The sequence below is a fragment of the Arachis duranensis genome, chromosome 1 (assembly GCF_000817695.3).
Source record: "Arachis duranensis cultivar V14167 chromosome 1, aradu.V14167.gnm2.J7QH, whole genome shotgun sequence".
NCBI classification, from domain to species: Eukaryota; Viridiplantae; Streptophyta; class Magnoliopsida; order Fabales; family Fabaceae; genus Arachis; species Arachis duranensis.
In genome coordinates, this window is record NC_029772.3 from 36245295 (window position 1) to 36260240 (window position 14946).

At 35.8% G+C, this 14946-nt stretch overlaps 1 long non-coding RNA gene across 1 annotated transcript in view; it reads left to right on the top strand.

Annotated features, from left to right (window-relative positions):
- The first annotated feature begins 7551 nt into the window (after window positions 1-7551).
- LOC110279901 (uncharacterized) overlaps window positions 7552-14946 on the top strand; it is an 8998-nt gene continuing 1603 nt past the window's right edge. The window contains exon 1 of the long non-coding RNA XR_008006182.1: window positions 7552-7760. This is a non-coding gene — a long non-coding RNA (uncharacterized LOC110279901). The remainder of the gene's footprint in view (window positions 7761-14946) is intronic.

Below are 14946 nucleotides of genomic sequence, written 5' to 3' on the forward strand. Positions count from 1 at the left end.
CAAATCTTGCTTTTGCACCCATTTTTGTGTTGATCACCATTGTTCCAACCGGGTGGCAAGCAATTTGAATTCTCACTGAAGCGTTCAAACAACTTCCTAGATCCTTTCAATCGAGCTCTACACCAACCTTTGTGTTTAAACTTCGAGCACGCAACCATATTGAACCTTGCTTGACAATTTCTCCCACTGACCATCTCCTTCACATTCTTAATGCCATAAAGAGCTCTAAGTTGACCATCCGTCTCCAGTAGACCATATTCAAGTGGAATGAGAAAGCCAAGGGATACGAATTTTTCCCACTTGAATGTTGTGAAGGATGATGCGACTTAGGGGGAGGGGTCTCCAACAACTTTGGCAAGGTGGTTTCAAGCTTCACTCCTGTGTGTTCTTTCTTGATAACTTTCACCTCTTTGAAAGCTTCTTCAATTTCAACCTCTTCCTCTTGGTAGCTTTCTTCCAATTCAATCTCTTCTTCATTGCTTACCAAGGTCATGGGAGGTTGTGCTTTTTCTTCTTTAATCTCCATCTCTTGATCAACCTCTTCCAAGTCTTCAACCATGATATGCCTTGGAGGTTGTACACCCTCCTCAACATCAACATCAAACATCTTGGGAGGAGGCTCTATGACTGGACTATTCCATGGAGGTTCCGCATCTCCTAAGTCTTCAACCATTTCCTTTTTAACTATTGCAGCTTCGTCCAGTTATTTTAGTATAAAATTGTACTCCTCCTTGATGATTTCCTTTCCATGACAACTCCCTTCAACTACTCCTTCATCTTCAAGGGTCTCTCCTACCTCCACATTTTGGGCCTCCTCTTGCTCCTCTGGAAATAAAGTCGCGTGTAACCGATCCATTGCGATTACGTCCCTAAGATGATCCTTTCTCTCTTGTTCCATGTCAATAGCATCATTGGGATCATGTCGCTCTTGGATTGATGGATATGGATATCCTTGCACGGAGGGTGGCGGTGCACTGAAGCTTGAGGGTCGAATATTGGAGGTGGAGGATTGGTCCCTGCGGGATATAAGATATTGGTGTTTAGAGATGAGACCAATGAGATTAGAGATAAGTGTGTTGTTATCCAATGGAGGTTGAGGAGGATAGGAGAGTTCATTTGTTGGGAAGAATGGTTCATGATAGGAAGGTGGTTCTTCTTGATAAGGATAAAGAGATGGTGTATATTGAGGTGGTGGTTCTTGAGAGTAATTGTGTTGGAATGGGGTGGTTCTAAGTATGGTTCATAAGGTGGATAAGGGTTAAGGTCATATGGAGGTGAATGGTGGAAAGGGGCTTGTGAATATGGTGGTTCAAAGTTATGTTGAGGAAGGGGCTCATAGGTATAGTGTGGTGGGTGTTGATTGTCACGGAAAGGTCCACCATAACCATTGCCTTGATATGCATCATAGAATGGTTGTTGATAGTCCATTGGAAGTGGCTATTGCCAAGAGGGTTGATCAAATTATTGTGGCTCCTCCCATCTTTGAGTGTCCCAACCTTGATGCATGTTCTCATTGTAATCTCCTCTTCCTGCAACACAACTATAACCAGACTCATAGCCAAAGGGTTGAGAGTTCATAGTAGTCAGAGAAAATAAAAACAAAAACTAATAAAAATAAGCAACTAAGTCCTAAACTAAAAAACTAGCAAACAAGCAAAAAGCAAATATTTACAATAACCAATAATAAGGCACACGTTTGCAAGTCCACGGCAACGGCGCCATTTTGACGAACGGATTCTTTGATGGTCTAGGAGAAGATTAATCTGAAGTTCTATCCTTGTTGGATTTCCCAAGATTAATTAGTAATAGGTTTTTGTTCTACTTGGTTATCCTTTACTGAATAAAAGGAAGTCAAGTAAGTTGGGAGCCAATTTCTATTCACAAGTCCTAATCCTCTCCCTTGGGAAGGATTAGCGTTAGTAACTAGAGAGCTGACCAACAACTTCTAATTACCAATTAACTCTTGAGTATTCCAACTCAGAAGTCTCAAATATTAATCAACTCCAAAGTCAAGTTAAAGCCTACCCCCATTGACATGGATGCCATTTACATGATAAAAGGAATTGAACTGAGATAATCAAGCAAATAAAGAAATTGAATAGAAAAATACTATTTGCATTAATAATTAAACAAAAGAAAAAAATAAACTGAAGTAATAGAATAAAAGTAGAAGAACATTAAATTAAAGGAACATTGAATCTGAGGAATTGGGAAGAATTAGACCTAAAACTAAGAAAAATCCTAAAGCCTAGAGAGAGGAAAGAACCTCTCTCTCTAGAAAACTACATCTAAAACCTAAAATTGTGAATAATGATTGAATGAATCCCTGATTCCTCCACTCTGTAGCCTCTAATCTTGTGTTTTCTGGGCCGAGAACTGGGTCAAAAACAGCCCAGAAATTGCTCCCAACGCTTTCTGCATATTCTGCACGTGGCGCATGTCACGCATGTGCATCGTTTGGCAAAATTCCTTGTCACGCATACGCGTCAGCCACGCGTGCGCGTCTCTTGTCTTTTGCGCTAGGCACGCGTGCGCGTCGCTACCAGCTTCTCAGAACTTTATTTTCGCGCATTCCTCCCACTTTTCCATGTTTCCTTTCCATCCTCTAAGCCATTCCTGCCCTATAAAGCCTGAAAACACTCAACATACAGATCACGGCATCGAATGGTAATAAAGGAAGATCAAAATTGACAGTTTAAAGGCCTAGAAAACATGTTTTCAACTATATCACGGAATTTGGAGGGAATTGTAAAACAATGTAAATTATATGAATAAGTGAGCAAAGAATTGATAAAAGCCACTCAAACCAGCACAAGATAAACCATAAAATAGTGGTTTATCAACGATGCGGTGGGGTCACCTGCAAGGACTCCAACGCTCAAGTCAATATCCGTACAAAGATGGCTATTAGAGTTAGGAGAGGTGACGTACCTCTGGGGAGGGGTAGGTCCCTCCCCTTTTATAGTCTGTACTTCAGGTGGGGCCTGATGAGCGGATATTTTATACACTTTTTGGGGATAATTTCATGTAGTTTTCAGTGTGTTTTAGTTAGTTTTTAGTATATTTTTATTAGTTTTTAGGAAAAATTCATATTTCTGGACTTTACTATGAGTTTGTGTGTTTTTTTGTGATTTCAGATATTTTCTAGCTGAAATTGAGGGAGCTGAGCAAAAATCTGATTCAGGCTGAAAAGGGACTGCTGATGCTATTGGATTCTGACCTCTTTGCACTCGGAATGGATTGTTTGGAGCTACAGGAGTCCAATTGACGCGCTCTTAATTGGGTTGGAAAGTAGACATCCAGGGCTTTCCAGAAATATATAATAGTCCATACTTTACTCGAAGATAAATGACATAAACTGGCGTTTAACGCCAGTTCCATATTCCATTCTGGCGTTAAACGCCAGAAACAGGTTGCAAATTGGAGTTAAACGCCCAAAACAGGTTACAACCTGACGTTTAACTCCAGAAACAGCCCAGGCACATGAAAAGCTCAAGTCTCAGCCCAGCACACACCAAGTGGGCCCCATAAGTGGATTTCTGCACTATCTATCTTAGTTTACTCATTTTCTGTAAACCTAGGTTACTAGTTTAGTATTTAAACAACTTTTATAGATTTATTCTACATCTCATGACATTTTTAGATCTGAACTTTGTACTTTTTGACGGCATGAGTCTCTAAACTCCATTGTTGGGGGTGAGGAGCTCTGCAGCGTCTCGATGAATTAATGCAATTATTTCTGTTTTCTATTCAAACACGCTTGTTTCTATCTAAGATGTTCATTCGCACTTCAATATGATGAATGTGATGATCCGTGACACTCATTACTATTCTCAATCTATGAACGCATGCCTAACAACCACCTCCGTTCTACCTTCGATTGAATGAGTATCTCTTAGATTCCTTAATCAGAATCTTCGTGGTATAAGCTAGAATCCATTGGCAGCATTCTTGAGAATCCGGAAAGTCTAAACCTTGTCTGTGGTATTCCGAGTAGGATTCAGGGATTGAATGACTGTGACGAGCTTTAAACTCACAAGGGTTGGGCATAGTGACAGACGCAAAAGGATCAATGGATCATATTCCAGCATGAGTGAGAACCGACAGATGATTAGTCGTGCGATGACAGCGCACTTGGACCATTTTCACTGAGAGGACGGATGGTAGCCATTGACAATGGTGATCCACCAACACACAGCTTGCCATAGGAGGAACCTTGCGTGCGTGAAGAAGAAGACAGGGGGAAAGCAGAGATTCAGAAGACAAAGCATCTCCAAAACTCCAACATATTCTCCATTACTGCATAACAAGTATTATTAAATTCATGCTCTCTTGTTCATTTGCAAATCAACTGATAATTATAATTGATATCCTGACTAAGAGTTACAAAATAACCATAACTTGCTTCAAGCCAACAATCTCTGTGGGATTGACCCTTACTCACGTAAGGTATTACTTGGACAACCCAGTGCACTTGCTGGTTAGTGGTACGAATTATGAAAAGTGTGATTTACAATTTTGTGCACCAGGGCCCCTGTGACCAAGCCAACTTTTTGGAAGCTTCTGCTAGCTTTCTAGATTCTACGTGGATGGGGTGATGTGCGGGTCACCTCTTGGTTCGGGCCGAGAGACGCTTAGGTCGGCCGATCACGCTTAAACCCGAGTCACTAATGGGCTTGGATGAAACAATATATCCTCTCAATTTTAATAAGAGAATGTCATGTGACACATTTGGTTTTTAAATTAGATAATAATATATAAATATATAATAAATTATATATAGAGTGAGAAGGGTAGAGAGAAATAGAAAAAAGGGAAAAGGTATATGAGAGAATTTATGAAGAGAGTTTATTACATTTGAAGAAAATATTTTCTCTTAAGTTTAATAAGAGTGTCATGTGACACATTTTGTTATTAAATTAGATAGTAATATATAATATAGCTATATTTTAATTTTATTTTCAATATTTTAATTTTAATTTTAATACAATTAAAAGAATGTCATGTTGTACATTTTAATTGTCAAATTTGTAATTAGTCATTGATAATGATATATAAAAGAGATAGAGTGGTTGAAGGAACTAAAGAGATAAGATAAAGAAAGATGGAGGAGGGGAGAATTTTTTAATTTTTGAGGGAAATATTTGATTTCAATTGCAATGAAGGAATGACATATGGCACATTTTGGTTGTAAAATTAGTAGGGAAGAGGGATGAACTCTTTAATTTTGGAGAAAAATATTTGGTTTTAATTGCAATAAGGGAATGACATGTAACATATTTTAGTTGTAAAATTAGTAGGGAGGAGGGAAGAACTCTTTAATTTTTGAAGGAAAATATTTGATTTTAATTGCAATGAGAGAGAGACATGTGGCACATTTTGGTTGTAAAATTAGTAAGGAAGAAAAAAGAATTTTTTTAATTTTGGAGAGAAAGATTTGATTTTAATTACAATAAGGGAGTGACATGTGGCACACTTTGGTTGTAAAATTAGTAGGAATAAAAGTATAACTCTTTAATTTTGAAAAAAAAGATTTAATTTCAATTACAATAAAAAAAAGACATGTGGCACATTTTAGTTGTAAAATTAATAATATATAATAGATCTATTATTGTTCACCGCAACATAATGTAAAATCTCATGACTTGGGAGAAAATATCAATAGAATATTTAGTAGAATAAATAAGACAGAAGATAAAAAAAACTAGTTAAATATAAATAAAGATTCAAAAAAATAAAATTGATCTACATGTGCAATAGTATCGTTTGATTCATGGAATATTGTTGTTGTTGATGCTATTATATTGATTCTAAATTTTAATTTTTCTTTAATAATTAGAACAAGATTCAACTTTGTAAAGATAAGGGAGGAGTTAAATTCTACTAAAAGAGTAACCCCATGATATTTATTAACAAGACATTTAACTAAGTGATGTATGCTCAATCTCCTATTCTTACAATGAAAAGAGAATATTTCACTATTATTGTAACTTCTAAAATAAATAATGAGAAAAGGATAAATAGGTTCTTGACCTTTTGATTTGCGGACATTTAAGTTTTCGATGATTTAAAAATACATTTAAGTTTCTAACCTTCTTAAAACCTAGACATATCGATCCTTGTGTCTAATTTGTCCCATTTTAAAACTCTCCTATGTGTACATTCGTATATCAGCCAAGTCAATACAACAAAAGTCACGTTTGATTTTTCTATTGGGTTTGACAAACTCAAGTGAATAGAAGGATCTATGTGTCCAGATTTTGAGAAGGTCAGAGATTTAAATGAACTTTTAAATATTTGGGACTTAAATATCTGTGAGCCAAAAAATTAAGGATCTATTTGTCCTTTTCTCAAAAACAATAATAACAAAGCTTTATCTTATTAAGTGGAATCAACTACATGATCATTTTTAAAAGAAAATTCAAAGAAAAAGGTTAAATATCTTAGAAATCTCCAAATAATTTTTTTTCATAAAATATATAACACGATATTTTTTTATGTATCAATCAATGCATGTTTTTCTAACACCAAACTTGACAACAATTCCTAAATTTAAAATTCGCTCAATACACAAGTCAAGCCCTCAAGACAATTTTGTGATGAGTTTCGTAATTTCTTCTAACGTAAATAACTATCTTGGTTAAATAGATAACCTAGTTTCTAAAACGAATCTCACTTTTTTACTTTTTTTTCCCTTCTCCCTATTTCCTATACTTTCTTTTTTCTTTTTGTCTTTTCTTTCTTTTTCCTTTCTTTTTTTATTTTTCTTTTTTCCTCTCCAATTATTTTGCCTTTTCTTTTGTTATTTTTTTCCTTGTCTTACTTTTCTTCACATTTTTTCTTTTTTCTTTTTTTTTAGTCCAGTTATTTATTGTTACTGTCACATACATAATATAATTTTTTTAATTGAACATTGCTCATCCCTTCCATTGTTCTTATAATATGTACTCCTATTTTTTTTCTTCTTTTTGTTTTCTTTTTTTTTTTACTTATATTTTTTAGATTTAATGATATTTATACATAATTTCTTTGTTATTCTTACATTATTTGTATTAGGTTAAATTTCAAAGGAAAAAATAGATAAAAAAAATAGTAGCATTTTAAAAAGTATGAAATGTAGCACTTTTGAATAATACATTTCAGTAAAGGTAAGGATAGCACTTTTTAAATTCTTAATCCTAAATTTTGAACTATAAATTCTAAATCCTAAACTGTAACCAACTCCGAATCCTAAACTCTAAATTCTAAGTCCAAGAATCTAGATTCTAAATCTGAATCATTGATATAAAATATAATAAATTAAGAGTTAAGATTTATTTAATTAACAAAAAATTTATCACTCTTACTTAATAAAAAATATTTAAGATGAACCAAGAATTGATTACATAATACTTATTTACCAATTATTTTTTTTATATAGCGATTTTGGTTTACTAAAACCTATTACAAAATCTAAAATAAAATACTATAATAATTTGTTATTTTCTTTTACCGTGTAAATAGGTAGCTTTCATTCATGAATAGAATCTATGAGTTCTTATTTCTTTTTTATTTTTGTATCTTGGACACATTTAGTCACAGTTGATGCCTTTTCTTTGTAGGTTGCGCTTCATTGAGAGAAATTTATTCAAAATTCTCCCTGTGCAATTTAAAACTTTTGGGTGTGCCTTTGCCTTCTACAGCCTTTTCCAATTCGATTCTTCAGGATTCGGGCATGTACTGCTTCTGTTTTGGAGTTTTCTCATCTTGGAGAATCTATGGTATGTATCTCCGAACTTGAACTTTCTGTTCTTTGTAAATTTCCAGTAAAATTAGTCTGTTTGGATTGCTACTGGTAGAGAAATTTTGAGAATTTGTGAATCTTCGAAAGCCAAAAAATTTGTTCTGGTGGTATATTCATCCTACATTTTCCCGTCCTCATCCATAAGGTCACGCACTACTGCAACATCCCTTAGATTCGAAATCGGACTTCATAGCTTATGTTTGTTCTAGTCTAGGAGCCAAGAAAATTCTCAAACTCTCACTGATTTGACATCTCCAATTTTTCAGAGCCCTTCCATTTATAGCACTTCTTTTGCTTTTAGGATGCTCCTCCAAGTATAACTGACCTTGCCTTAATCATTCTAGCAGCTAAAGATTCTACATTTTTCATGAGTTGCCACCCTTGTTTTGCAAGAAGGGCCAAATTAAAGGCTTCAAAGTCTCTAAAAGCCAATCCCCTTCTCTCCTGTTTGTGCATAACTTGTCCCAATTAACCCAGTGCATCTTTCTCTCACCGTTCTTGCTCCTCTAGTAGAACTTTCTGATAATAGATTTTAAATGATGACATAATTCAATATGTATTTGAAAACACCGTATGATGTAGGTAGGAATAGCCTGAGCTACTGCTTTAATCAAAGTCTCATTTCCTACTCTTGATAGGCAGTTTTCTTTCCAGCCCTTTAGCTTCTTCCAAACTCTCTCTTGAATAAAATCAAAGATCTCTTTCTTAGATCTTCCCTCTAGCGTAAGTAGTCCAAAGTACTTTGAGTGTTGACTCACTGCCTTTATTCCCATCCAATTTTAGATCAGTATTTATCTGTTAATTGATACGTTTTGGCTGAATGAGATCTTTGATTTATCAAGATTGATCCTTTGGCCTAAAGCATTTTGGTAGAGGATCAATATCTTTTTAATTCTGATTATGACAAACATATATGGGGATAATGGGTCTCTCTATTTGAGGCCTCTGGTTGGGTTGAAAGCTCTACTTGGGATTCTATTCACTAGGATCGAGAAACATATTGTCAAAATACATCTCAAGACCAGGTCCAACAACTTATCCGAAAATCCCATCAATATCAATACCTCCTTTAAGAAACCCCAGTCAATCTTGTCATATGCCTCTGCCATATCAAGCTTGATCCCCACATACCCCTTTTTCCTAGAAGTTTTCTTTTTCATAAAGTAGAAGATTTCATAAACCACCAATCCATTACCAATTATCAACCTATTTTGGACAAAAGAACTTTGAAACTCTCCTATAATCTCAGGTAAAATTTGTTTAAGTCTGTTAGCTATGGTCTTTGTTACAAGCTTAAAAATAACATTGCATAAAGATACAGGTCTAAAATCTCTAGTGTGCATGGGGTGCTTTACTTTTGGGATCATACAAATGTGGGTAGAATTAAGGGGTGATGGTTCGGCACCAATATCCAAGATATTTAAAACTGATTGTGATACCTCTTTACCTAGTACCTACTATCTTCAACATTTTTTGGTAGAATAATGCGGCATGCCATAGGAATGGGTGCTTTTGTGGGGTGCATCTACTTTAGCGCTTGTATCACCTCCTCTATGAACTCTTGTTGTAGAATCTGCCTCTTTTCTTCATCAATTTTGCCTTCACTGTACTTGTAGCCTGTTGCATGTCTTGAATTCCTTTTGACTCAGAGATCTTTAAAAAAACTCACCGTAACCTCTTATATCTTATCCTCCTCTTCAAAAGTGATCTCTGAGACGCCTTCTGGTAAAAGAACTTTGCCTTTTTGACTCTGTATTTGAGCCAACTAAACCTTGATTTCTGAGCCCACCATATTTCTTCCAATTTATTAGCCTCGTCTAATTCTGTTTCTATTTCTTTTATCTTCCTAATTGTTTCTTCATCTTGTTTGACCATGTTTAGGTGATAGAGAGTGTTCTGCAGTCTTCTGATATTCTTGGAGATATCTCCAAAATGATTTTCACCTCAAGTATCTAATTTTTTCTACAATAAGCCACTTTATTCTGTATTGAATCTGATCTGTCCTTCCATGATTCTGTAACATTTTTTTTGCATTCCTCATTTTTTAACTAGGTTTCTTCGAAGCTGAATCTCTACCTTCCTACTTTACTTTTTCTCTCCCATCAAGTTCACAAGATTGGAGTATGGTCTAATTTGTATTTGCAAAGGTATTGTACGACGATCTTCGAAAAAGCTTCTTTCCCATCCATTGATGTCAAAACCCGGTATAACCTTTCTTGGATGTTATTTTCTCCCGCCGTCCCATTACTCCATGTGAAGGAGTATCTAACGAATCCTAAATCGAAAAGTTCATTTGTTTGAATTGCGTCTCTGAAGCCTTGGACTTGAGAGTAATTGACCAGACTCCCACCAATTTTTTCTGTTTGTCCCAAAATTTGATTAAAATCTCCAAAGATAATCCGTGGCTTATCCATATTCCTCCTCAATGAGTTTAAGAAATCCCAACTCAATTTTTTGTTCTTATTTTCTAGGCAACATAGAAATCTGTTGCACTCCAACTTTGTTGAATATACCTTCATGTCCACATGGTTAATGGACATTGAATGGATCACCACTTTAACTGAATTGTCTCAGAGGACAGCAAGCCCTCCTGATCATTGTCTTCTTTCTCCTTTGCAATCAACCCTAATATTTGCTAGACCTCTCTTGTACCTTAGCCTCATCATTTCATCTTCCTTTCTCCTTGTTTTCATAAGGAAAATAAGGCTGGGTCCTTGTTGTTTAATGAGCTTTGTCAAAGCTTGAACTGTCCATGGGTTCCTAAACCCACATCAGTTCCAACTTATTATCCTCATGGTTCTTGGTAGGGCTGTCCAGCAGCCTCTCCCATTGTAGAGTATTGTGGTGGGTTTGTTTCTTTATCTTGCACTCTTGTCTGTCAATCTCCATAACCACTGCGTCGTCTACTTTTCTTTTAAGGATACTTTTCCTTCATTCTCCTTTTCTTCTCTTCTTGTTTTTGCTACTTCTCTTGCTTTCCTCTTCCATTCTTCACCCCTTCTATTTTCTGAATTTTTTGGCAGGTTTGTGCGGTCCTCCAATGCCTTCTGTTCTTCTTTTGTTTCTTCCTGTGACTCATTTGTCCTCTCTCTTTCATTCTTCCCATCTTTTTCTTGCTTCTTCTCCAACGTTTCTTCTTTTTTTGTTTTCTCTTTCTTCTTTGTGATATCATCCTTATACCACTTATTCTGATCTCCCTTTTTGCTTCTGGATTCTTACTCCTGTCTCCCTTGTGGTTTCCCCTGCTGCCTCCTTCTAATATTACTATGTTTGTTAGCTCTGGTGTGTCCATTTTTCTGTTTTCTTTTTTTCCACTCCTAGTTTTCCATAATTGTGAGGCCCTCCAATCTCTCCAGCATCTTTTGCAGCAGCCTCTCTTGGGCGCGCTTTTTCTCTTCTGTTATTTCTTCCTTATTTTCTTCCTTTCCCTGTTTATTAAGGTTCACCAGCACCCATAGGTGGTCCTTTTTCAGCCAGGCTCCCATATTCTTGGATTTATTAACCCCACCTCTTCATCTTTTAAGGCTTTCTTGCTATTATGCTCATCGTGTCCAATCAATCCACAGTAGTAGCAAAAATTAGGGAGCCTTTCATACTTGAAATCTACCCATATTAGTTCGTTCTCTTTGCTTCCAATGTTTGTTCCTTTCATCAATGGTTTGTTTACATCTATGGTTATCGTAGCCTTTATAAACCTTGTTTGGTCCTTGATGTTTTGGTAAATCTCGTAGACCTGAACCTCCCCCAGACTTGAAGCTATCTTCCTTCCCAGTTTTGTGGACTTGCAATGTTCAGGCATGCCCCACAGTTGCATTTTTATGATTGCCCTATTGAGCCCTTTATCTGGTTGTCCATCCTTTATGTCTCATTTCTTCACTATTAACCAATAGTAATAGAAGAATCAAGGGCTCCCATTAAGCACCTATTCCAGATCTACTTTTTTGGAGAATAAGAATTGGTAGATCTTAGGATTGAGTTCCACTATGCGTATTTCTTCTAGATTTCTCCATATATTCATCATTGCAAATTAAATCCATGTTGTGTTGATGCTCTTATCTGAGAGTATTCTCCCTACTAAACTATTGTTACATCCCTGAACTCCCTCTATATTTTCATTATTAAATATGATTGGTGGTTCTTCATCTTCATGGTCTGGTTCATGGTTTGTTGCTACTGTTTCATTGTTTGTTGTCATTTTAGGACTCATTCGATTCAAAGTAGCACAATTGTGGGATAGATCACGATGTCATCGACTTTTTTAACTAATCAACAAAAATTCAAAAATTCAGAAGTAGAAAATGTAGATATACAATCGAAACATTCAAAGTTAACAATCACAATTAAAAAAAAAAAAAAGAGGAAGTAGTAACATACTCAACAACCACAATACATCAAGACCTAATACAACAAGAAACAACTCTAGCAATACTATTGATAGAGATTCTGGATTCATGTTAAGAAGAAATAAAAGATCAGAAAATAGCAATTAGAGGCATACTCTATGGCATATAGACAAACACATTTTCGATCGAGCAAGCGAGCAAGGGGACTACGATCGTGCTCAAAAGGATCCTTCCCAATCTTCACTCCATCAGTCTCATCGAGGCCTAACATGAGCAGAAGTGACGCTGAGGTTGACGCCTTTGTGAAGGATAAGCGAGAAGAGCTTGGCTCTCCAGATTTAGCGATGAACTCTCGTGTAGTGACAGTAGCAACCGGCACCGAAGATCCTCGAATGAGTGACTGAGGGTTCTATCACGTTTCTCTGATTTTGTTCAAGCCACCATTATTCATAATGGCGGTGTTCTCTTGGGACCGTGATGATGAGACATGAACCGTGAAGTAGCAAGAAGAGGTGGTGATTTCGGGTGCAGGTATGTCTGAAAGAAAAGGTGGCTGATGAGCGCCATTGAGAGGCGGGTGTGGATTGGACGTAATGGCACCGACGAGTGCATCTCTAAGAATTGCAGTGGCAAGACAGAGAGATGGCAATGCTCATATGGTGCCTCTTCTCTTCAACCATGAAAATGAGAAAAAGATGTTGAACCCTAGCCATGATTTGGACCTCCATTATGAGCCAACTCATAAAATAAAATTACTTTGTATATTTAGTGGGTCAATTTTTTTACCAACGAAATTCTAGTGTTGAATTTAGGGGTAAGTATGATTTTGGTTCCTAAGGTTGAGAGCCAGAATCGAAATCGTCCCCGACGTAATTTTTTATTTAAAATCATCCTTAATGTTTTTTTTCGTATTAAAATTGTACTTTTAAATAAATTTTTTAATTTAATTCCTAAACTACCCCTATTTTAATAAAAAAAATAAAATTTTAAAAAAATAAAAAAACGTGTTTTGGGGGAGGGGGAAGAAAACGCGGGAGGGAGGGGAGGAGTCCATCGCCATAGCCGCCGCCACCATCCGACACCTGCATCGTCGCCGCCGGGAAGGGGAGCCCGAGCTGCCGATTTACCCAGTCGTGGAGTGTGTCGCCGCCGTTCATGCATGCTCCTACCACCGCCGATCTACCCAGCCGCCGTCGCTTCGTCGCCCACAAGCTGCCGGTGGTCCTGCTTCGCCTTCTGCATCTGCTTTTTTGTGCTTTGAATTTCTGATTTAGCTTTGTGCTTCTCTGTTGATTTGGCTTTGTGCTTGAATTTTCTGCTTCTGCTTCTCTTTCTTGTTGAATTTTCTGCTTTGTGCTTGAGTTTTTGCTTCTGCTTCGCCATTGTTGAATTTGTGCTTCTGCTTCTCTTTCTTGTTGAATTTTCTGCTTTCTATTTCTGCTTGTGTTGATTTAGTTATTGGATTTGTTGAATTTGTGTTGATTTGTTGATTTGTTGCTTTCTGTTTCTGCTTGTGTTAAATTTGTGTTGATTTGTTGATTTGTTGATTTTCTGCTTCTCTGTTGATGCTGTTATTCTTGGAGGTAGAGGTGGAGGTGGAGGTGGAGGTGAAGGTGTTGGTGTTGGTGCCGGTGCCGGTGTCGATGTCGGTGCCAGTGCCGGTGGTGGAGGTAAAGGTGCCATAAGTGATGAAGGGTATTTTTGTCCAGAAAAATTTAAAAGGATGATTTTAATACAAAAAAAAATGTTAAGGATGATTTTAAATCAAAAATTACATCAGGGACGGTTTTGATTCTGGCTCTCAACTTTATGGACCAAAACCATACTTACCCCTTGAATTTATTATGGATAATAGAATAGAAATAACATAATTAATTAAAAAAATAAGAATACAAAAATTACTAATTTAAAAATAACTATTAATTTTATTAATTGTAATTAAAATTTATATTTTTAATTAAAATTTACTTTTGTTCTTTTCATAATTTTGAAAATAAGATTGTGGTTAAGAAGAATGTAATGGAATAAATGAAAATGAGTCCAATAGTCCAATTTAAAAATTTTCATTAATAAAATATAGAACTCAATCAAGTATAAATTCAATAATTTATACCCTTTTTTAATTTCATTAATAAATTTTTTTTTTCTAATTGATTAATTCTTCCTTGTTCAATTTCTTTCTCCTTAAAGAAAACATTGAAAACTCCGGAGTTTTGGATTTTTGACCAAAGATTTCGGCATTTAACACAAGTTTTGAGTGAACAACCAAACGTTAACTTCCCCAACCGAAACCGAAACCAACCACCAAACTCAAAATCCAGTGCTCGAAGAATCGATTGTTCAGCAGCACTCACAGTGAACAGTTCATTCAAAAATCGTTGAATTTCTTGTCAATTATTAATTAGAACGTACGATTTCCCATTACCTCAATCCTCAAATACGGACGAAATCGATTAATAAGACCTTGAATCTTGAAAAACAGTTGAGAAGTAATACCCTCAATAATAGTATGAATGGGTTACGTTATTCTCATCTTCCTCACATACATATAACTGATAGCTGTATATTTATCATCTGCTAGGGTCAGAGAATATACTTCTGTAATTATAAAATTATTTAATTGGGAATTTGTATTATTACCTTATTATAATATTCAAGATATTAATTGGATTTTCCCCCTTTTAAAGCTTATTTCACGCACTAAATGAATTGATCGTTTTTTTTTTTTTGGTGACTAATTGATCAGAGCATTTTATGCAAATTAATTTTATATTCCATTTAAGAATGATGTTAGTGTACACCATAAAAGTTAATCATTAA